The sequence below is a fragment of the Ornithorhynchus anatinus genome, chromosome 8, assembly GCF_004115215.2.
Source record: "Ornithorhynchus anatinus isolate Pmale09 chromosome 8, mOrnAna1.pri.v4, whole genome shotgun sequence".
In the NCBI taxonomy this organism is placed as follows: domain Eukaryota; kingdom Metazoa; phylum Chordata; class Mammalia; order Monotremata; family Ornithorhynchidae; genus Ornithorhynchus; species Ornithorhynchus anatinus.
Genome location: NC_041735.1, coordinates 58349816 through 58373588, shown reverse-complemented (window position 1 = coordinate 58373588; position 23773 = coordinate 58349816). Strand labels below are relative to the sequence as shown.

Sequence of the window (23773 nt, the reverse complement as noted above, 5' to 3'; positions counted from 1 at the left end):
TAGGCACTAATGGAAATTTCAAATTTTAAATTCTGAATTAGGAAGCAGTGCCCCCTTCTAAAAAATGATCGACTCCTGGGAAGAGTCCTTTAACCGAAGGGTCTTGATTTGTTGCAAGCTATCTGGAACTTGAAAAATATGACAGCTTTGAAACCACATATTTTGATTAAATATATTATGCAAAAGGAAACTAACTGAAAAAATTGGGAATAGCTTATCTTGTGTCCACTCCCTCCCTCGAGCCCTCACAAACTCCGACTCCTAGATGGATGACAGCTTGAAGGTCACGCCTGCTCTCTCACGGTTCCACAGTCCCCCTTCAAGGCGAAGGACCCAAATGCCACGCTGTCTCTTCAACACCTCTCGAAGTGTTCCTTCCGTCCACTCTGCTAACATCAACCCACTTGCAAAGCAATTCACCAATCTGTCACTGCTTTACAGTCGAGTTGAAGCAAAAACAATTAGCTTTCAAGATCCAGTTTTCCTCTCTAGGTTATCGGCCCTGACACTGTGCTGCCACTGTTACCTTTCAGCTTGGCCTCGCCAATCATCTCTGGAGAAGAATGACATAGGGCTTTGGCACCATTACAGCAAGGGTTTTTACAAACTGGACATGAAGAAGCTTCATACACAGCCTCGGAAATGATGATGAGGATGAAGCTTCCCATTGGAAATAATGGAGGAGGTTTCATCCTTAGACTTAAGGACCAGGAACCTGTGCAGAGGAATTGATTTTTGTGCTAGTGATTTACACAATGCCACGGGCACACTTGCTCTTCCCTTTTAGTTTTCTTCCTGCCGGGGCCCAGGGTGCCAAGAGAATTTAGGTGGGCAGAGAAGCAATACATGGCATGGTGCCCACTAAGGCCTTTTCAGTGAAGGGCCCTTTTGTGGCCAAAACGTAGTGTCTGATCCTGTCCTGCAGTATCATAACCCAGAGATTGCCTTGAGATCCCTAGTTGGTTCTTTGGTTAGAAACTTTCATTCATTCATTCACACAATTGTATTTATTGAACACTTACTGTGTGCAAAGCACTGTGAAGCACTTGGTCACCACTGAGACATCGCCCCAACAGGCAGGGTCATGACAGAGCTTCTGATTCTAAGGGCAGAGGTCTTTCCAGGGAACCAGCCAGGCTGCTGGTTATGAAATACAGACGTTCGAGGAAATATAAATTACACCAAAGTCAAAATTCAAGTTCTCAGTAAACCAAATTGGGGGAGGGAGGGAGAAGGAACCTGATTTGAACTCCTTCCATCCCTACTCAAGTTTTTCTGGTGGCCTATGTAGACTGGTCGGCTATGTGTACTTTTCTTCCTCCAGGAGGATGTCTCTTCACTTTCAGTTTTAAAATCCAATTTAAGTCAAGAGTTCTTAGAACTAACAACCAACTTCCTACGTTATGAGCCAGTGTACAAAAGCTCAGAGTAAATTAGGCAATTTAGAATTTGGTTAACTCTTTCCAATCACCAGGAGCCTGCTTTTATGCTTCTAGTCTAGAGGCCTGAAAAGAGCTCATGCCATTTCCAAAAGTGCTTTATTCCCTTGGAGTAATTTTCACAGTGTCAGTGCTAAGTTTAATAATAAGTATAACGTTGGTATTTGTTAAGCGCTTACTATGTGCAGAGCACTGTTCTAAGCGCTGGGGTAGATAGAGGATCATCAGGTTGTCCCATGTGAGGCTCACAGTCTTAATCCCCATTTTGCAGATGAGGTAACTGAGGCACAGAGAAGTTAAGTGACTTGCCCACAGTCACACAGCTGACAAGTTGTAGAGCCGGGATCCTAAGAATTCCCCAGTACAATATAATCTCATTGGAAATGAAAAACATATCTTCATTTAATATGTAGTGTTGATGCTTTTATTGTTTTACCTTTCCTTGTGGGTCTGTCCCTTTAATAATAATAATGATGGTATTTGTTAAGCACTTATTATGTGTTAATGACTGTTCTTAGAGCTGGAGTAGATGCGAGTTAATCAGGTTAGACACAATCCCAGTCTCACATGGAGCTCACAGTCTCAATCTCCATTTTACAGCTGAGGTAAATGAGGTCCAAAGAAGTGAAGTGGCTTGCCCAGGGTCACAGCACTCAAATGGCAGAGGCAGGATTAGAACTCAGGTCCTTCTGACTCCCAGGCCCGGGTTCTACCCACTAAGCCACGCTGCTTCTCCTACTACCTCTACCACCCACCAACCTTAGTCTTGGATTGTGAACCCCTCTGGGGGTCAGGGACTGGCTCAAATTCCCCCTTTTGTACTTTTTCCCAATGCTTAGTACAGTGCTTTCCATGCAATAGGGAATTAACAGCTACTATTAAAATTAGAGTGAAATAAAGTCTTTTTGTATTAATAAGTTTTCACAAAGCCATTCTAAGGATATAACAAAAACCCTTTGTATAACATCAGGGGTACCATTGCATGCCTCTTCCTAACCTGCTTTTTTAAGGGGACACAGGCACCCATCACTCTCAACACAGCTTCCAAGGCCAGTGCCACTACCGTCACTCTCCTGGATGTCAACAGGGTAGACCATAGAGGAAAGGCACAACCATAAGGAACAAAAGTTCTCATGAGCACCACAAATATGGGGAGCAGACGAGCCAATTCTGACTGGAAAGCTCTGAAACTTTAGGGCCAGTCCCACTACTAATCTTTAAGGAGTGTGTGAACATATTTTGATGTCGAAAAACCAAAGTTTACCCAGTTGCCGTTCCTTAAACAAACAAACAAAACCAAAATGGCTGGTGAGGTACACCTAGGTACGTCAATGGATCGGGTGACGAGAGGAAAGTAGACCCACATCAGCAAACACGAAAGGATTTGGGAAGAAGAGAAGTGAAGGGTGTCGGAAGGCAGGGACCATGGAGGGAGGAGTGCTGGGGAGGAAGAGATGGTGCCCTGCAAGTGGGCCCTAAAGAGTCCGGGACATGGGAGTTAGCCCGGCAGTTTCTGAACCCAGACTCGGTAGGACTTGGGTACAGAGCCAGGGGCTCCCTCCAAAACTACCACCTGAGCAGCAGCAGCAAACATATCTGTCAGTCAGCAAATCATATTTATTAAGTGCCTACTGTGTGCATAGCACTGTAATAAGCACTTGGGAGAGTCCGATATAACGGAAATGTTTCCTGCCCACAGTGAGTTTACAATCAACTGGGCCATACCAGGCCAGGCACCCTAGCTCCAGCTGCTTCGGAGGGAGTCCCAGTGGCTGAAAATGGCAACCCCAAGTAAAAGCAGGTTTATATGCTGAATCTTCATTTCCAAATCTCTAGCGTGCAACTGGGAATTCTAATTTCAAGGTGCATTTGGCCTAGTGGATAGAGCATAGGTTTCGAAGTCAGAAAGTCATGGGTTCAAATCCTGGCTCCGCCACTTCTCTGTTGTGTGACCTTGGGCAAGTCATTTAACTTCTCTGTGCTTCAGTTCCCTCATCTGTAAAATGGGGATTAAGACTGGGTGCCCCATGTGGGACAGCGACTGTGTCCAACCCAATTATCATCTATCTACCCCAAAGCTTAGAACAGTGCCTGTTCTATAGTAAGCCCTTAATAAATACCATAATTATTATTATTTACCAAGTGTACAGTCATAATGTTATCCTGATCACTTGGAAGTACATTACAATGAGCCAAGCACACTGAACTAGTGCAGAGACTAAAAGCACTTTCCAAAAACTTCAAGCTAATCCAAACAAACAAAAAAAATCCATCAGCTCTAAAAGTAACTGTCCCATCCCAGTTCCAGAAAATCTTTTTATTCAGTCTCCTAAAGTGTCTATCATTTCTAATGTACTGAAAAGGTTGACTTAAGAGTGTATCACATACCATACTAAATAAGGAAATGTAAAGCAGCCATTTGAACACTTTCAGAATATTCGATTCTGTGTGGGCTTTTTTGGTGACTTGTGGAGTACATTATCTTTCTTTATGCCCCGCCCCTCTTCCCAAAGCCAGCTGAAGTGACAAAGATACTCATTTAGAAAAGAATTCAATGTACTTTTTCTGCAATAGTTGCCCTTCTATTTAAAATGGAAAAGTAAGAAGTAAATAAATGTGCTGCCACTTTCAATGAATGACGATTTCACTGAAATTTAAAGGAAATAAAATAACTAAACTGAAGTAAAATTTGTATCTGAAGGATTATTTTTCCTCATTTTTAAAGGTATTGCAACACACATACAATGTTTTCCAGATGAGGTTTCAATGACTCAGAATTTCTGGAACAATGCAAAATTATTTCTATAAAACAAATAATACAATTAGCTTGAAATAAGGTAAAAAAATAGCCCTTAGTGTCTACTACTGAGTCACTGATAGGAAGTGCACGGAAGGATGACTTTAATAGGTACACTACCATTAGGCAATAATAAATAAGTTCAAAAAACCTTTAAGATTTTTACTAAACTTAACAGAGAATTTCTTTTGGGGAGCAATGGAAATTCATAGGCACCAGGCGACTTCAAAATTTAAAGTCTCACCGTGAAAACTTTCCATGAGAACATTTTAAGAAGGTTAATACCCCAAATCAAAGTATTCTACAATGTAAGAGATATCTGCTCGTAGATTATCAGCGTCTTTTTTTTTTTTATTAACCACGCAGCTTCACGCTAATTTGTTGCAGAAAATTTCTTCCTAGCGATCCTACGCTTCAGGATGAGTGTAACTGCATGATTAAAACCTTCAATAGCAGCAGAAGGAACAAGAAGCGGGGTGAATAGAGTGTTTAATACAAAATAGAAACAGTGATTAAAAAACCTTTTCTGTCTAGCATGTTCTAGCACTCCACTTGGCAAGTGACTCTGTACAGCTGCCAACCACACCCCCGGGTGACTCACTTTACATTAGTCTCTTAACCCACTGACAGCTATGGCCACCTACGGCATCCGGATTCTTCAAGTATTTTCTCATTTTTACGCATCCCCATCAATTGGGTGCTTTGCCTCTATTTTCTCACAATTTTCAAGGTAAGGAGCGCATCACTCCTACTGGCTCCTTTGGGGAAAAAAGGGGTTCACCGACTCATCCCCGAAACCACTGACTCAACACACCTCTCTATACTAGGCACTAGAGAGCCTACAGTATAATAGAGTAAAACAGCAGTTCCAGCTGGCCCAATGTATGTTCCAGGCACGGGCCTAATGTATGCACAGGAGAAGCAGCATGGCATAGTGGATAGAGCACTGGCCTGGGATTCAGAAGGTCATGGGTTCTAATCCCAGTTCCGCCACATGTCTGCTGTGTGACCTAGGGCAAGTCACTTCACTATTCTGTGCTCCAGTTCCCTCATCTGTAAAATGATGATTGAGGCTGTGAACCCCAAGTGGAACAAGGAACTGTGCCTAACCTGATTTGATTGTATCCACCCCAGTGCTTAGTATAGTGCCTGGCACATAGTAAACGCTTAACCTACACCATTATTAGTATTATTATTAAGCTTTGTTTCCAAAGTAAATAATTAAATCACTTACAAACAGGTATACCCACGGATGGCCAGAATGGCCGAGGGAATGACTGACACGATGAGGAAGGTGGGGCTAATCAGATCATTCACCCACTCCAAATTTGCAACCATCCACTACTCCAGGCCCCTGGCTAATACTGGGGTTCCGGGGGCAGTGATACAGCAGGGGGACAGCAGGAGAGGGTAAAGGAGAGAGGATGTAGGACAGTCAACCTGAGTGCAGCCGTGTAAAGAGGGAAGAAATGGAATCATCTAATCCTTTAAATCCATGCCCCTTCTACTTCCATATGCACTTCACTCCCACAGCACTTCCCTACATATGATACTCTTGTTTTCCCCCATCTGCAATTTATTTTAATAGCCATCTCCCCGGCTACAACATAAGCTTCTGACGAGAACTGTATCTAACTGTTCAACTGTACTCTCCCAGTCACTTAGAATAGTGCTCTGCACACAGTAAGTGCTCAATAAATACCATCGATTGATTCCAAAGAAGACAATCCTTTCAACTTTTCTCTGCGCCCTGTACCACAGAACTCCAAATCTCTCTTTCCTCACCTCCCTAACCACCACGCTGCACTTCAGCTCCCTGCCCAGGGCCTGGTGGAAGTTGCTGGGGAGGAGGATAGGGGGAGAGGGGAGAGGGAGAAGAAAGGAAGGAGGGAGAGAGGTAGTCTCAGACCCCAGGGACAAGCCCAAGTTACCCACTGGCAGGGCCGGCTAGGGCAATGAGGTTCCCAGGCTCAACACAATCAATGCCTCTGCAGGCCACTGCACCCCCTGTTCTTTTCCATTTCTTTGATGCCGCCTCTCAAAATGCTCTACCTCAGGCTAAATGTTTGCTAATTACACAGAGGATTATAGGGGCAGTCTAATTAACCTTGATTTGGGTTCTTTATTAGAAGTAATCAGTAACCATTAGAGATTTAGAGGGAGTGATGTGCACTGATTAGCATTTCAAAAAGGCAAAACTCCTCATAAGCATCTTTGAAAAGATTTAATATCAACAATATCCACCACTCCCCTAGGATCCCTTCTTCCTAACCTCAAACTCACATCCAATTGTCACGGGCTATCATAAAAGGAGGAGTTAACAGAGACAGTGTACCCAGAATGACCTCAAAAAAGTAAAAATAATAATAATAATATTTTGGACTTACAAAGGGACCTATGAACTTATCTTCTTTTCTCATATGGCTGCTTTTAACACAATAAATTCACTGTTCCTGGATTGTCTGATCCCTTGCTCTACAGAATGCCATCATTATTAAAAAGGAGTTTCAAGTTTTTAAACTATATCCCTGCAGTTTCAAGACTTCAACTTCTAATCAACTAATCAACGGTATTCATCAAGTGCTTATTGTGTGCAGAACACTGTACTACCCCCTATGTTCCTCCCCACTTTTTTTTAATGCCATCTGTTAAGCACTTACTATGTGCCAGGCACTGTATTAACATCTGGGGTGGATACAAGCTAATAAGGTTAGACCCAGGCCAACCATCTCCATTTTAAGGATGAGGCACAGAGAAGTGAAGTGACTTGCCCAAGGTCACACAGCAGACAAGTGGCAGACCCGGGACTAAAACCTAGGTCTTTCTGACTGCTGGGTTCATGCTGTATCTAGTAGGTAATGCTGCTTCTTACCCAGGCCTCCCTCCCACATAGCTCCCCATCCCCACTCTCCCATAGATATTAATTAATTAACTCATTCAATTGTATTTATTAAGTGCTTACTGTGTGCAAAGCACTATACTAAGTGCTTGGGAGAGTACAATAAACAACAGACACATTCGTGCTCACAATGAGCTCACAGTCTAGATATACCTTTGTACACCTTCCTGCCAGCACATAATAATAATTATGGTATTTAAGCGCTATGTGCCAGACACACACACACACACACACACACACACACATACACACATACACATATTAACTAATCATCATAGAGCCAAGGTCTCTTTCTGGTAGAGCAGAGAGGAGGAACAGCAGAACTATCTTTACTGAAACAAAGACTTGGGTGATAATATGAAATGATTCCTTAATGTCCAGAGCCTGGACTAGCCATCCCAGCAAGCAGTACTCAATCAATCAATCAATCAATCGCATTCGAGCCCTTACTATGTGCAGAGCACTGTACTAAGCACTTGGGAGAATATAAAAGAGTTGGTAGACACGTTCCCTGGCCACAAGGAGCTTACAGTCTAGAGGGGGAGACAGTCATTAATATAAATTATGGATATGTACATAACTACTGTGGGGGCTAAGGGTAGGGTGAATAAAGGGTGTAAATCCAACCTCCTCCCCAGATTCCTTTACCTTATGCCCTTCTTTGGGCTCAAGGCATCTGGTTGGTGCAAAGGTACCAGCCTTATAATAATACTAATAATAATAACAATAATTAAGGTATTTGTTAAGTGCTTACTATGTGCCAAGCACTGTTTTAAGCAGTGGGTAGATAGAAGGTAATCAGGTTGTCCCAAGTGGGGCTCACAGTGTTAATCCCCATTTTTCAGATGAGGTAACTGAGGCACAGAGAAGTTAAGTGACTTGCCCAAGGTCACAAAGCTGACAAGTGGCAGAGCCGGGTTGAGAACCCAGGTCCTCTGACTCCCAAGCCCGTGCTCCTGCCACAAGGCCACGCTTCTTCTCATTCTTATCATTCTTGCTGCCTCTCTGACAAGGTTGAGGGAGGTAGGTGGAATGAAGGAAAAACCCATAACCCACCTTAATGAGAGCTCTAGCAAATAAAAGCCACCTGCTGCTGACACGGTGCAGAGATGTGATGGGGGACTGCAATCTTCATGCTAATACAGTTGGTAAAAAGGCGAGCTGACCTGGATTTGGCATTGCCCTTCAAGGTGCCTGAAGCAGAATAGAAGACAAGCAGAAGACACGTTGTTATTCACTGTGCTCACGTAAATAACTGCTAATGATATTTTCCAGATTAGCCTCGTACCCTCAGTTGGGCAAAGGTAGTAGAAACAGACGGGTGGTGCACCGTATTTATTGAGTGCTTGGCGTACAAAACAAAGAAATGACTGCTTTCCCACCCTTAAGAAGCTTAGACTCTAATGGGGAATACAGAAAATAGTTACAAAGAGAGCAGTCAAAATAAATCACGGAATGCACAACTGAATGGGCATACACAAGTGCTGAGAATGGATATAAATACTCATGTGCTAAAGATACTGATTGGTTTATATAGTTTAGGGTGTTGCGAGTTAATCAGGGAAGGCTTATTGGAGGAGGTGAGAGTTCAGGAGGACTCTGAATATGGGGAGGGCTGAGGTCTTTCAGAGACTGTAAGCCCATCCTCTAGATTGCAAGCTCATCCTCTAGACTGTAAACTCGCTGTGGGCAGGGAATATGTCTGTTTATTCTTACATTGTACTCTCCCAAGCACTTAGTATAGTGCTCTACACAGTTAAGTGCTCAATAAATACCAGTGAATGAATTTGGGGAGCGAGGGAGTTCCTAGCCAGGAAAATAAAATGAATAATGGGACGGGAGGTGGGAGATTCCAAAACAAGGGACAGTTAGAAGGTTAGTTTGGAAGGAACAAATGAACCCTGTCCATTATTCCCCACAACCCCTTCAAAGCCTTAGTGAAAGGACATCTCCTCCAAGAGGCCTTCCCAGACTAGGCCCTCCCCTTTCTTCTTCTCCCACTCCCTTCTGCATCAACCTAACTTACTCCTTTTGTTCTACCCCCTTCCCAATCCCACAGCACTTATGTACATATGTGTAATTTATTTATTTGTATTGATGCATGTCTCCCCCATCTAGACTGTAAGCTTGTTGTGGGCAGGGAATGTGTCTGTTTATTGCTATATGGTACTTTCCCAAGCGCTTAGTAAAGTGCTCTGCATACAGTAAGCACTCAATAAATATGATTGAATGAATGAACCAATGAAGTGAGGTAGGGAGTAGTGGGTGCAAAAAGCAGGTACATATAGAGGGGTGAGTTTGTGGAGAGGTTTGAAGGCCACTGTGAGGTGCTTTTGTTTGAAGTAGAAGGTTTTGAAGACTGTAGAGATGGTTGTTGAAGGACATTTCAAGAAGAAGTAGCTGGCAGTACAGACTGGAGGGAGAGAAGTTGGAGCCACGACAACAGTGAGGAGGATGATACAGTGGTCTACCTAAGACATGACCATAGCTCCTACCAAGACGGTAGCTGCTCGGAGGAGAGGAAGAATGATATCTTAGGACAGTTGTATCCAAAGAGCCAGCAGAATTTAGCAGTATGTCAAATGTTGTGAGTTAAAAGACAAAGTCAAAAATGACCCCAAAGTTGTGGGCTTCAGGGACAGGGAGGGTGGTATTGTTATCGACTGAGTTGGGAAAGTTAGGAGACAGAGTTGGTTTTGGCCCAAGAGATGAATAGACCTGTTTTAGACATATTGAGCTTGAGGGGTCAGAGGGCCATAGAAGTGAAGATGACTTGGACCTAAGAGGAGATGCAGGATTGCATGCTAGATGTGAGGTCAGGACTTGAGAGCTAGATTTGGTAAGTTAGTCATCATTTGGATTTACTGAGAGCTTACTATGTGCAGATTACTGTACTAAACACTTAGGAGGGTACAATATAACAGACCCATTCTCTGTCCACAACAAGTTTACAGTTTACAGGGGGAGACAGTCATTAATATGTTACACATATGAACATACGTGCGGTGGAGCTGTGAAGGGGGGATGAATAAAGGGAGCAAGTCAAGAGGGAGTTGAAGAAAGGAAAAGATGGCTTAGTCAGGGAAGGTCTCTTGCAGGAAATGTGCCTTCTTTAACGCTTTGAAGCAGGAAAGAGTAATTGTTGGTTGGATATGAGGAAGGAGGGCGTTCCAGGCCAGAGGCAGGATGAGGCATGAGGTCAGCCATGAGATAGATGAGATTGAGGTAGTGAGAAGGTTACCACTAGAAGAGTGAAGAGTGCAGACTTGGTTGTAGTAAGAGTGTAGCGAGGTGAGGTACGAGGGGATAGGGTGACTGAGTGCTTTAAAGCCAAAGGTGAGGAGTTTCTCTGATGCAGAGGAGAACGGGCAACCACTGGAGCTTCTTCAGGAGTGGGGAAGCACATCCTGAATGTTTTTGTAGAAAAATTACCTGGGGAGCAGAGTGAAGTATGGACTGGAGGGGGGAGAGACAGGAGAATGTGAGGTCAGCAAGGAGGCTCATAGAGTAATGAAGGCGGGACAGGATAAGTGATTGGATTAATGTGGTAGCGGTTTGGATGGAGAGGAGAGGGCAGCTTTTAAGCGATGTTGTGAAGGTGGGACCGACAGAATTTAGTGATGGATTGAATATGTGGGTTGAGTAAGAGAGACGAGTCAAGGATAACGCCAAGTTAATGGACTTGTGAGACAGGAAGGATGGTGGTGCTGACTACAGAAATGGGAAAGTCACAGGGAGGACAGAGTGTGGGTGGGAAGATAAGAAGTTCAGTTTTAGACATGTTAAGTTTGAGGTGACGGGAGGACATCCAAGTAGAGAAGTCTTGAAGGCCGGAGGAAATACAAGACTGCAGAGAGAGAAAGAGATCAGGGCTGGAGTTGCAGGTTCATTTATTCATTCAATCATATTTGAGTGCTTACTGTGTGCAGAGCACTGTACTAAGGGCGTGGGAAAGTACGGCACAACAATACTGACAACAATGACAGACATCATTACAAAGAAATAAAATTACAGGTATGTACATAAGTGCTGTGGGTCAGGGAGGCCCAGTCATCTCCCTAGGGAAGGAAATGGTGCGGTCTTACCATCTTGGGGCCCTAGCTGCGGCAGCCACGACTTATGTAAAGCCAGAGGTGGGAGGACCCGTGAGTGCCAGGGCCACGAAGAGGAGTGAGTGTGCTCAGTGTGCTGCTCACTCCTGCTCCCAGAGAAAGCCCACCTAGATCCCAGCTAACTACGGCTGCCCCAAAACCACTCCCCGGGGCCTGGGAGATTCCGAGGGCCGACAGCAACACAGCTGCGCCACCTCAGGCCTCTTGGAGCCACCGAGTCATCCACCCATCGTGAGCCATGAACCACCTGGCCCTACCCACAACAGCCCAGCCTTAGGGGCCCCAAACCACCGGTTCTGTTACCTGAAGCACTGGGCCCATCCTCATGGCCCATTGCTATGCCACCATCCTCCTTGTCCTGGCCCTAAAGTTCCACCCCCGCCCACCACCCACCCCAGTTCCAGGAGACGGGGATCCCAAATACTACCATCTCTGCTACCTGGCAGGACAGAAACTCCATGATGTTTCTATTATTTTCCTGCTCTCAGAATAGCTTAGGGTGGCCAAGAAGCCACCTCCTCCCCACCACCCAGCAGTTCTACACTTCATTGCTGTCAGAACACCTTGAGGAAGGTCATTGACTGATTGACTTTCTCCTCAGCAGCAAAAACTTTGTTCTAAGACCTCCTCTCCTGACCACTAGCCCAATTCTGGTCCTACCACCATTCTGTCTAGAGGCGACTACAAGAACACCCCACATCTTTGCTGATCAGTATAGTATCGTGGAACAGAAACACTGTACTGTACACTTTCATTCTTTGGTACCACCAAGCTACTGGAAAGGCCCTTTTGGCAGCTCTGGATGAACAACAGTAATTGGGAACAATGGTGAACTGACGGTACTGACTGTACTGTGGATTTGGTTATCATCCGCATAGAAGTGGTAGTTGAAGCCATGGGAGCGAACGATCTCTCCAAGGGAGTGGATGTAGATGGAGAATAGAGGGGGACCCAGAACTGAAGATTGAGGGTCAGGGAGTTGGAGGTAGAGGAGGAGTCTGTGAAACAGACTGAGAATGAGTGGCCAGAGAGATAGATGGCGAACCAGGAGAGAACAGGGTCTGTGAAGCCCAGGTTGGATAATGTTTCCAAGAGAAGGGGGCGGTACACCATCAAATGCAGCTGAGAGGTCGAAAAGGATTAGGACAAAATAGAGGCATTGGATTTGGCAGAAGGGAGATAATTTGTGACCTTTGAGAAGGTGGTTTCTGTGGAGTGAAGGGCATTGAAGCCAGATTGGAGGGGGCAAGGAGAGAATTGGTTATTCACACAGATGGGTTAGCTGAAAACATGTGAGTAACTGAGCTCTTTGAGAGAGTGAATACAGAGAAAATATAGTAGGGGACCCAGACAGTATGAGAATGAGAGGCAGAAGAGGAGCCAACCTGTCAGAGAGATGAGTCAATCTATCAATCAGTGGCATTTACTGAACGCTTACCAACACTTGAGAGAGTTCAATGGAGTTGGTAGACATGATCCCTGCCCAGAAGTAGCTAACAATCTAAGCAGAGACCCAGGTTGGCAGTGGGTCAGTAAAACAAAGTCCTGATATAATACTGTTGTGAAGAAGAGGGAGTGCGTCACAGTGTCAAAAGTAGCAGCCGCAGAGAGGAGGTGACCATACAAAAGGGGCAGGCTTAGTGAACAGTAAATGGGTCATGAAGAGAATTGGTGGAGAAAAAATTAAAGCAGCAAGTGTACTAAATCCAGGAGTTTGGAGGAATGAAAGAAGGGAGATAGGATGATGGATGCAGGGGGTCATGGGATAGAGAGAGTTTTTATATATGGGGAAGATTTGGCCATGTTTGAAGCCAGAGGGGAGGAAGCCATCAGAGGTTGAGAGGATGAAAAGAGCAGTGAGGGAGGGGAGGGAGTGTGGAAGTAAGTGATTTTTAAAAGGCAAGAGAGGATAAGGTGAGATTGCTCAAGTTGAAGGAGTCTGTTTAACAAGCAAGCAGGAGGCCTTCTCTTGAGAACAATTGGAAAGCCAGAGAAAGAAGCAGCTGTAGAGTTGTGAGGGATAATTTTGGAAAGTTCATTCGTGAACATTTCAATTTCACCAATAAAATACCTGGTGAGATCACCGGGTATTAGGGAGGGAGGTGGTGTTGGAGTTGGCAACAGGGGACCTTTGCGAAGGAGCGAAGGTTTTTGAAAAAGGTTTGTGAGTTGGGAGGCTTGTCAATCAATTAACAGTATTTATCTATCACTTCTGGTGTGCAGAACTCGGCACTGAGCACTTGGAGAGTGCAATAACAATAGAAGTTGGTAGTCAGGATCCCTGCAAACAAGGAGCTGTCTTGTCCTGTTCCTAATGGTAAGGGTTTCCATCTCACAATTCATACTGTCCTGTCTCTGAGCACGGGATCAAATCACTTCCCAAATTTTATGTGACAAGATTTTTCACTTACATTTCAGGGCATTTTCTTTATGACAGCTGATGGATAGCTTTCCTGGAGGAGAAGTCACATCCAGTGGATTATTGGATTGTGACAAATCACCCAGGGCAGAGCAACTCAAACTTATCTTCCCACCAGGGCAGCTAACAGTGCCGGAGAGAGAGTTTCTCAGCTCTCTAATTGTACATTTAATGTGAAAATGCTGAGCACTGCCTTGGAGAAAATTCCCAAAAAAGCATCCTGAAATTTGTCCACGAAACAGAGACAAGGTTGCTGCTCCCTGAGCAAAGAAATTTCAGCGATCCCTGAATTTTCTTGGCTGTCACAGGAGATAATGCACTTGAACTCTTGAATACTTTTTGATTCATCATTATTATCTGTCTCTGACATCTTTGAGATGTTTGATGTAGAAATAACACTTAGGAAATTTGAAAAGCACTTAGATGCTACAAAATGATTTTGCATAAAGCACAAAAGGCTCATTTAGTCCCTAAATAATTCTAAGCTACTTATGACAAAGAATGCAAACTGTGGCTTCCACAACAAAATGAAAATTTCTGGTCAAGAAACCCCACTTAATGGATTTTTTAGTAGCACGATGTCATGAAACGAAAGAATTCATACTGTCAATCAGTGAAACTGCGGCTTCTCAATATACTTGCTCAACTACACCTAGGATATGATGGTGTCTTAGGATGGTTAAACTATAAATATGTTTTGCTTTCTTCTTGAGAAAAATCTCATTCTATTTTGTTGTTCAAAATAAGGTGCTAGATCTACTAATGAAGAGAATGTCACAGTGCTTTAGCCTTTCCAAGCAAGGATTCTGTACGTGAAACTAAATCTAAATCTTTACCTTAGGATAATCTTTCTTGGTTAAAGGTAAAATTCCCATTTAAAGTTTCGCACAACCAACTAAACCAACTAAACTCAGCTTCAGTTCTAACATGGCTGGGATAACAGCAGATGAAATTTTGGTGGTGTGAATAACTAAGAGAAGTGTTTTTAACCAACTCATCCCAGGACTGGAGAATTTTCGGAGCATTCCCAAACACAACCCAGATGGAAGAGTAGTACTGCAGTTAAAGCTGGGCAGATTTAAACAACTAGTAGTCTTTCTTAGGTTTAGCATCTGACAAAGCAGGGTGCCAAATATGTATTTATATTAATGTCTCCCTCCTCCTGTACACTGTAAGTTCGTTGTGAGCAGGGAAAGTGTTTACCAACTTCTAGTACTGTACTCTCACAAGTACTGGGTACTCTGCACACAGTAAGCATTCAATAAATATCAATGATTGATTGAATAAGAATACAGGGAACATGGCATCTTAATCCCCATTTTACAGATGAGAAAACTGAGGCCCAGAGAAGTCAAGTGACTTGCCCAAGGTCTTTCAGCAGACAAGTGGAGGACCCCAGATTGGAACCCAGGCCCTCTGATTCCCAAGCCTGGACTCTCCCCACTAGGCCATGCTGCTTCCTCCTGGGAATTCTCTCCCTCAAGTCTTAATCTCAATTAAAAACATTAGGAAGAAATGGAGAGGTGGTAAAAAGGATATGGACGGACCTTCTGTACAGGTTAAATTTTCAAGATTTGACTCAGGTCTGGTCTCAACCCGAATTAAACTAACTTGATAAGATTTGGGAGTCTGACCTGCCCTATCGCACATTTTTAGAAGACCTACTCAAGTAAAATGACCAGTTTCTTTTTAAAAGAACTGCCTTTAAATGGCTGCCAAGAATCTCTACTGTATATATCAGTCAGGTTGGTTCATTTGCTCAAGTATAGGCTCTTTTTCAAGGCCCAGAATGCACTGTCACCTCCACAGCACTAAGAGAACCACCCAACTCTCCCTCACAGTACAGTCCCAAACTACAGTGAGCCACCATCTTGAAAGACAGTTAATTAAATTGGGGGTTACCTAAATGTTTAGTTTGGGGCAAGTGAAGGGAACCGTCTGAAGCAGACCCAAGCTTATTGGGTTCAGACGGGAATTTGACCCATCCAGACACGCAGGCTTGGCCTAGGACCCCCAGGCTCTCGAGATCACACGGAGATCTGATTAGGCGGAAGCTCTAACAGGGCACGCTAGCAACAGCTCAAAGGGAGCAGGGGCTCACAAGAGGAAATACAGGAGGTTCCATGGCACGAAAGACAAGAATGAGACCAAGACATTATCCCTCCAGCTTTGAATCTGTAGTTCTCCTTCAGTCCCAGAAAAGTCCAGCCTTAGATAAGGAGGATAATGAGTTCATCTGTAGCTCAGAGACATGCTGATTTATATCTCTGAGCGCTAGGAAAAAGCAGGTCTGGGCAAAAGCAATATCCACATCCCACTAAGAAAGGTAGTGAAACTACTGTCCTTCACATTTGAAGAAGTTGCCTCTGACGATTATGTCTATACATGTGACAGGATGCTGCTACTGCTGCTGTTGAAAAGAATGCGATGAGATTAGCTGTCAGTTCCACTCTGTGAACGAGGAAGGACTGCCCTAAGGTCTGTGGTTGGCTGCAACCACTCTCTGCAGCACCTGGTGTTGTTTTGAACTCTGAGGGCCATTTGAATCCCTGAGCGGGAGATAGACGGTTGTTCTCAGGCCAGGGCCTTCAGTGAGGCCCCCAGTTCATCCGAGGCACGGAGTGGCTCCATCTCCCAACCGGGCCCCCCTCCTGTTGGAGCTGGATGGGCAGAAGCCTGCCTTCCCGACTCTTAGAAAGCAGGAAAGGTCAAAGCTGTTGGAATTGGATTAACCCTGCTGGAGCATAAAGAACCAGAACGTTATTCCACATGGGGCTCGTACTCTTAATCCCCATTTTACAGATGAGGTAACTGAGGCACAGAGAAGCGAAGCAATTTGCCCAAGGTCACAAAGCAGACAAGAGGCAAAGTCAGGATTAGAACCTATGGCCTCTGACTTCTAGGAATGTACTGCAGCGCTCGTTGTTGTTCATTTATTGTTTTTGCTGTGGGGTGTTTTAAGGTATTTGTTAAGCATTTACTCTGGGTCAGACACTGTTCCAAGTACTGGGGCAAGTACAAGTTAATTGGGCTGGACACAGTCCCTGTCCTGCATGGGGCTCACAGTCTGAGTAAGAGGGAGAACAAGTATTGAATGCCCATTTGGGGATTGAAGAAGCTGAGGTACATAAGGGAAGTGACTTGCCCAAAGTCACGCCACAAGCAATTGGCAGAGCCAGGATTAGAACCCAGGTCCTCTGACTCCCAGGCCCATGCTTTTTCCACTAGGACACACTGCTTCTCATGTTTGTCATGTCCTTTACTTTTTTGGGTTATCAATCCCCCCCATTTTTAGGTCGGGAGCTCGATGTGGGCAAGGGGCCATAGCTGAAATATTCCGCACCTCCCTTTCCCGAGTGCCCTCCACAAAATGGACGAATGAATGAATGGAGTCTCCCATCAGGACTGACGGATGACACTCAGTTCTGAGGCTTCGGGACAGAGAACCTGCACAGAGGAACAGAAAAGAGAGCTAGAGGCTTGTGCAGTTACACGCTCTTGTCCCTGCCCGAAAGCACCCAACAAACTATAATAATTACAATAGAAGGGCCAACTACATCTTAGTAACATCGACTAATAATAATAATTATGGTATTTCATGGATTATTCATTCGATCATACTTATTATGTGCAGAGCACTGTATTAAGCGTTTGGGAAAGTACAATACAGTGCCAGGAACTGCACTAAGCACTGGAGTAGATAGAAGGTAACTGGGTTCGACACAGTCCCTGCCCCTTTTAGGGTTCACAATCTTAATCCCCGTTTTACAGATGAGGTAACTAAAGCCCAGAGATTTGCCCAAAGTCACACAGCAGACAAGTGGCAGAGCTGGGATTAGAACTCAGGTCCTTTCTGACTCCCAAGCCCGTGCTCTTAGCCACTAGGCCACGCTGCTTCTCATCAACTGCTACCCTCTCCCCTCCAGTCAGGCAGTCAGTCAGTCCTATTTATTGAGCGCTTACTTAGCTCAATAGTGGCCACTGCAGGATTGCGAGCTCCCGAAGGGCAGGGACCGTGAAGCACTCTAAACACAGCAAGTGCTTATTAATACAACCCGATTACCTTGTATTCTACCCCAGTGCTTAGAACAGGGCTTGGCACATAGTAAGCGCTTTAACAAATACCATCATTATTATTACTTCTAAAAAGTACTCCCTCTAACCCTACTCCCCACCCAGCAGTGTCAGGGAAGGAGCATGTGTCTAGATCCGATGATCCTGTCATCCAGTGTTTGGCAGAGAGTCAGCACTTAAATACCACAGTTATTATAGTGGCAGCCATGCCATCCATCTATAGTGGATAGAGCACGGGCTTGGGAATCAGAAGGACCTGAGTTCTAATCCCAGATCTGCCATTTTCTGCTGTATGACCTTGGGCCAGTCACTTAACTTCTCTGGGCCTCAGTCACCTCATCTATAAAATGGGGATTAAAAGTGTGAGTCCCATGTGGGACAGGGACTGTGTCCAATTTGGTGAATTTGTATCTACCTCAGTGCTTAAAAGAGTGGTTGGCACATAGTAAGCGCTTAACAAGTACCATAATCATCATCATTACTGATGATAATTATTATATAAACACAATGTGTGCATGTTTGGGACACGGAGAAAGGAGGTACACTTGGGATGGAGGAGGATCCCATTAGGCTGTGAGCTCCTTGTGGAACAGGGACTGTGACCTGATCATTTCATATCTACCCCATGCTGAGAGGTCAGTGCTCGGCCCAGAGTAAGCACTTAACAAATACCACAATTATTTTTCAAAAGGCTTCCTCTGCCCTGCTACAGACACCAGAGCTTTAGCCTGGTCCTGTCAAATCCGTCCTGCTGGAATCTTCCCTAAGCCTCTGATTATGGAGAGTCGCCCCACTCTGTCACATGCCTGGTTGGTCTATCACTGTTGTTTCCCAATAGAAAAAGCTGTGCTGCATGGTTGAAGTTGTGCTTCACTGAACCTTTAAATCATTAATGAGTACCATTATTTCTTTGTGTAAGAAAATAGCTGGGGTAGAAAAAGAGGAGAAATTTTTCCACAACAAATGTATTTTGATACCAGAAAAACATTTTTACTCAGTCAAAATTGATTTATCAATTTTCCCAAACTGGACTATAGCAGAAACAAATTCCTCAGAGGTGGGTAACATATATTTAACAAATTTAAGATTAAATTTTGAAGTCTGGGGGAGATAGGTCATGGCGGGCAGATCGGATCCGCCACCTCTGTCTGTCGTGGTTCGCCTCCCATGAAATACCCCAGTCTGGGGCTGACCATCTGAGCCGGGAAGCGTGAGTGGGTTAAGCCAAAAAAATAAGACAGCCTAATTTAAAAATAATAATAATAATAAAATAAATTATAAAAAATTGAGAACTACTCATTTTTGTGATAATTTAATTCATTGAGGCAATATGCACCAGACATTCAATCAATCATATATATTGAGCACTTACTGTGTGCAGACCACTGCACTAAGCACTTGGGAGAGTGCAATATAACAGACACAACTCCCTGCCCACAACAAGCTTACAGTTTAGAGGGGGAATATTATATGACACAAATTATAACAGGCTGTGAGGGACTCACAAGCTACCCCGCCCGAGGTGGACGTGGGGTTGGGGGAAACAGACCCTGCTAGGTCAGACAGAAATGCACTACTGAGGACACCCTCCCAGAGGGGCCTTTCATCTGCTTAAATACCAGGTACTTGGCTGGTGGCTCCACAGGGATTCAGTGGGAAAAGACAAAGATGAGGGGGCTAATACACTGGGGAGAAGAAGCCTCTCTGGCATTTTAAGAGTTAGGACTGAGAGCTTCTAGGGATGGGACCCAAGAGAAAGGTTCTCCAGGTCTGGGTCCAGGGACTAGGATCCCTGAAAAAGAAGCCTCCTCCCCCTTCCTTTCCTGCCATCACCAGTGGCGATGGAAGCAGCAGCGGCTGCGGGGGGTGTCGTGCAGCTCCCCTCCTCCCCATCACCAATGTCCCCATCCGCAGCCCGCCCAGGTTCACCTCCAGTCCCTCAGCTTTGCAGCCCCAGAAGGGAGGGCCGCTGGCAGTGGCGGCAAAAGCAGCCAAATGCAGAGACGATTTCAAAAAAACCAACAGCCAAGACTCCAGAGAAGACTCCAGCTAAGAACCCTTCAAAAAGTCCCTCCATATCACTTCAGCTCTTTCTGGAAATCTCCCCCGATCAGCTCCACCCATGACCCCGTTTTACTTTTCTTGTTAAAAAGGAAAAAAAAAGGTTTTAAAATTTGTCTCCATTTGAGATCACTTGTAGGGAAGGGTAATGCCCATGGCAGTGCAGTAGTAATTAATGGTACTTATTGAGCATTTACTCTGTGCAGAGCACTGTACTAAGTGCTTTGTCCTGAGTGGGATAAACCATTGTGTTGATTGGCAGCAGTTTCACCCTAATATCCGAAAGGGAAGGATCTGGAGGGGGTAACTGGAAATCTGAGATTTCCTGAGAGAGGCTGAGGGGAAAGGACTGGAGGAATGTGTGCACAAGGATTTATTCAATCCTTCATTCAATCGTATTTACTGAGTACTTACTCAAAGCACTGTATTAAGCACTTGGGAGAATACAACAACAAATGGACACATTCCTGCCCATAACGAGCTCATAGTCTAGAGGGGGAGACAGGCATTAATATAAATAAGTAAATTACAGATATATGTTTGTAAGAAAGTAGAAAGAGTCCTTGGGAGGGAAGAAAATGTGTAAGAGGAAAGGGAAAGATGCTTCTGGATAAGGGGATTTTTATTTTTGATACTTAACTCTTATCTGTTCCATTTTCATAATAAATACTCTGTTTTAGAGGGAAACAGATGCCTGGAAAGCCAAAGGAGGGAAAGGAAGATAAGACCCCTCCATGCTTCCTTCTGCCAACTTCAAAAGTTCCCTTGGCTGGCTGGACTCCAAATGACCCTCTTGCAATCCTGGGTGATTTTTTAGGATCTTTATTAAGTGCTGTTCTAAGCACTGGGGTAGATATGTTAGTCCATTGGGACACACAATCCCAGGCTCACTGAGGCTCACAGGCTAAGTGCACATCTGGCAGCTATGGGACAATGGAATTGGCTTAACAAGTACAGAAATGGGATTTGCTTGTTGAGAGGCTCTCTAACTTTTGTAAGCTCCTGGAAGGTAAAACTGGAGGGCTTTCAAACCCTGCATATATCATCAAGAGGCTCTTAGGTGACCCGAGAGCTATTTCAGCCTGGAGAATGGCTGAGGAGACCCCCATCCATCACACAGGCCTGAAAGCTCAAGTACTTGGAGCACAAAAGAGAAAGCAAGAGGGCCAGAGAGACAGAATGTGGGTTGGGGTGTGTGTGGATGGGGTGTAGTAATAGTCGTAGTTGTAGTCTTGGTATACGGGAAATGGGGTGAAATTCTACCCATACATACACACAGGACTGAAAAGTCCATCAGCACTGACACTCTACCACAGGGTGAGCAGTAAGAACAGCCCTTTGATACCCTGATGCTATTACCCCCTTCCGTTCTGATCTTCCCGAGGCCCGTGCTTCAGGACAGCCACACATCTCCTGACTCGGGCCAGCTCACAATGCCCCGCTATATTGCTTGAGTCTGCTTCTGAAGTCGTTTAAAGGTTGTTCTGCTTTCTCCGTGGGCTGTGCCTCATTTTATCTGGCCACCCGGCAGCTACCTGAATACTCCCCTACGGGCCTCCATGCTGGCCACATGGCCCACTCAGTATAGGTCGACTGCCTGGTGAAGCGCCTCACCATTTGGGATCCTTCCTACCTTTATCATTTTTTTAATGTTATTTGTTAAGCGCTTACAATGTGCCAAGCACTGTTCTAAGTGCCCACAAAAGGTTCACAGGTGACCTGATGAAACTGACAGCAGATAGATGCAACTTTTGAGGGGAGTTTCAGATCACCACCACAGCAACTTCCATCGCTTGCCTGATGGGTCACCCTGAGCCAGTCATTTAACTCCTCTGCGCCTCGGTTTACTCATTTGTAAAATGGAGATGATGATGATGGTATTTGGTAAGCCCTTATTATATGTCAAGTACTATTCTAAGTGTTGGGGTGACACAGGCTAATCAAGTTGAACACAGTTCCTGACCCACATGGGACTCATGGTCTTAATCCCCATTTACAATTGAGGTAACTGAGGCCCAGAGAAGTGACGTGACTTACCCAAGGTCACGCAGCACACAAGTGGCAGAGCCAGGATTTTCCTTCTGAATCTCAGAACTTGGCTCCATCCACTTGGCCATGCTGTTTCCCCAAAATAAAATACAGGGATAAAATACCTGTTTTCCACCTTTCTTAGATGACGAGGCCAAGTGGGGCAGGAACCGTTTCTGAACTGAGCCCAGTGCTTAGCAAAGTGCTCTCTGCATAGAAGGTGCTTAGTAAATACTATTATTAGTACTAGTCTTACTATATGCTGGTCCAGAACTTCAGTTGGGATCTACCTGGCTTCCGTCCCCTCCACTCTACCGAGACTGCTCTCTCTAAGGTCACCCATGACCTCCTTCTTGCCAAATCCAATGGCTCCTACTCCATTCTGATCCTCCTTGACCTCTCTGCTGCCTTTGACACTGTCGACCATCCCCTCCTCCTCCATACCTTATCTCACCTTGGCTTCACGGACTCTGTCCTCTCCTGGTTCTCCTCTTACCTCTCTGGCCGATCATTCTCGGTCTCCTACGCTGGAGCCTCCTCCCCCTCCCATCCTTTAACTGTTGGAGTTCCTCAAGGGTCAGTTCTTGGCCCTCTTCTGTTCTCCATTTACACTCACTCCCTCGGTGAACTCATCCGCTCTCACGGCTTTGACTACCATCTCTACGCAGATGACACGCAGATCTACATCTCCGCCCCTGTCCTCTCCCCCTCCCTTCAGGCTCGCATCTCCTCCTGCCTCCGGGACGTCTCCACCTGGATGTCGGCCCGCCACCTAAAACTCAACATGAGCAAGACTGAGCTCCTCATCTTCCCTCCCAAGCCCGGTCCGCTCCCAGACTTCTCCGTCACCGTGGATGGCACGACCATCCTTCCCGTCCCGCAGGCCCGCGATCTCGGTGTCATCCTTGACTCGTCCCTCTCGTTCACCCCACACATCCTATCCGTTACCAAGACCTGCCGGTTTCACCTCTACAATATCGCCAAGATCCGCCCTTTCCTCTCCACCCAAACGGCTACCTTACTATTACGGGCTCTCGTTATATCCCGGCTAGACTACTGTGTCAGCCTTCTCTCTGATCTCCCTTCCTCCTCTCTCGCCCCGCTCTGGTCTATTCTTCACTCCGCTGCCCGGCTCATCTTCCTGCAGAAATGATCTGGGCATGTCACTCCCCTTCTTAAACAACTCCAGTGGTTGCCTATCGACCTCCGCTCCAAACAAAAACTCCTCACTCTAGGCTTCAAGGCTCTCCATCACCTTGCCCCTTCCTACCTCTCCTCCCTTCTCTCTTTCTACCGCCCACCCCGCACGCTCCGCTCCTCTGCCGCCCACCTCCTCGCCGTCCCTCGGTCTCGCCTGTCCCGCCGTCGACCCCTGGGTCACGTCCTCCCGCGGTCCTGGAACGCCCTCCCTCCTCACCTCCGCCAAACTGATTCTCTTTCCCTCTTCAAAACCTTACTTAAAAATCACCTCCTCCAAGAGGCCTTCCCAGACTGAGCTCCTCTTCCCCCTCTACTCCCTCTGCCATCCCCCCTTTACCTCTCCACAGCTAAAGCCTCATTTTCCCCTTTTCCCTCTGCTCTTCCACCTCTCCCTTCCCATCCCCACAGCACTGTACTCGTCCGCTCAACTGTATATATTTTCGTTACCCTATTTATTTTGTTAATGAATTGTACATCGCCTTGATTCTATTTAGTTGCCATCGGTTTTTACGAGATGTTCTTCCCCTTGACGCTGTTTAGTGCCATTGTTCTTGTCTGTCCGTCTCCCCCGATTAGACTGTAAGCCCGTCAAACGGCAGGGACTGTCTCTATCTGTTGCCGACTTGTTCATCCCAAGCGCTTAGTACAGTGCTCTGCACTTAGTAAGCGCTCAATAAATACTATTGAATGAATCTACCTGGGAATGGAGAGCTATGAGCTACCATGGTGGGTTTTTTGCAGAAA

At 45.4% G+C, this 23773-nt stretch overlaps 1 protein-coding gene across 1 annotated transcript in view; it reads right to left on the bottom strand.

The window, feature by feature from the left end:
• FAM126A (family with sequence similarity 126 member A) overlaps window positions 1-17060 on the bottom strand; it is a 66789-nt gene extending 49729 nt beyond the window's left edge. Inside the window, 2 exon segments of the mRNA XM_029070454.2 lie at window positions 8192-8329; window positions 17010-17060. The gene's annotated coding sequence lies outside the window, so the exon portion shown is untranslated.
• Between the last annotated feature and the right edge of the window lie 6713 nt (window positions 17061-23773).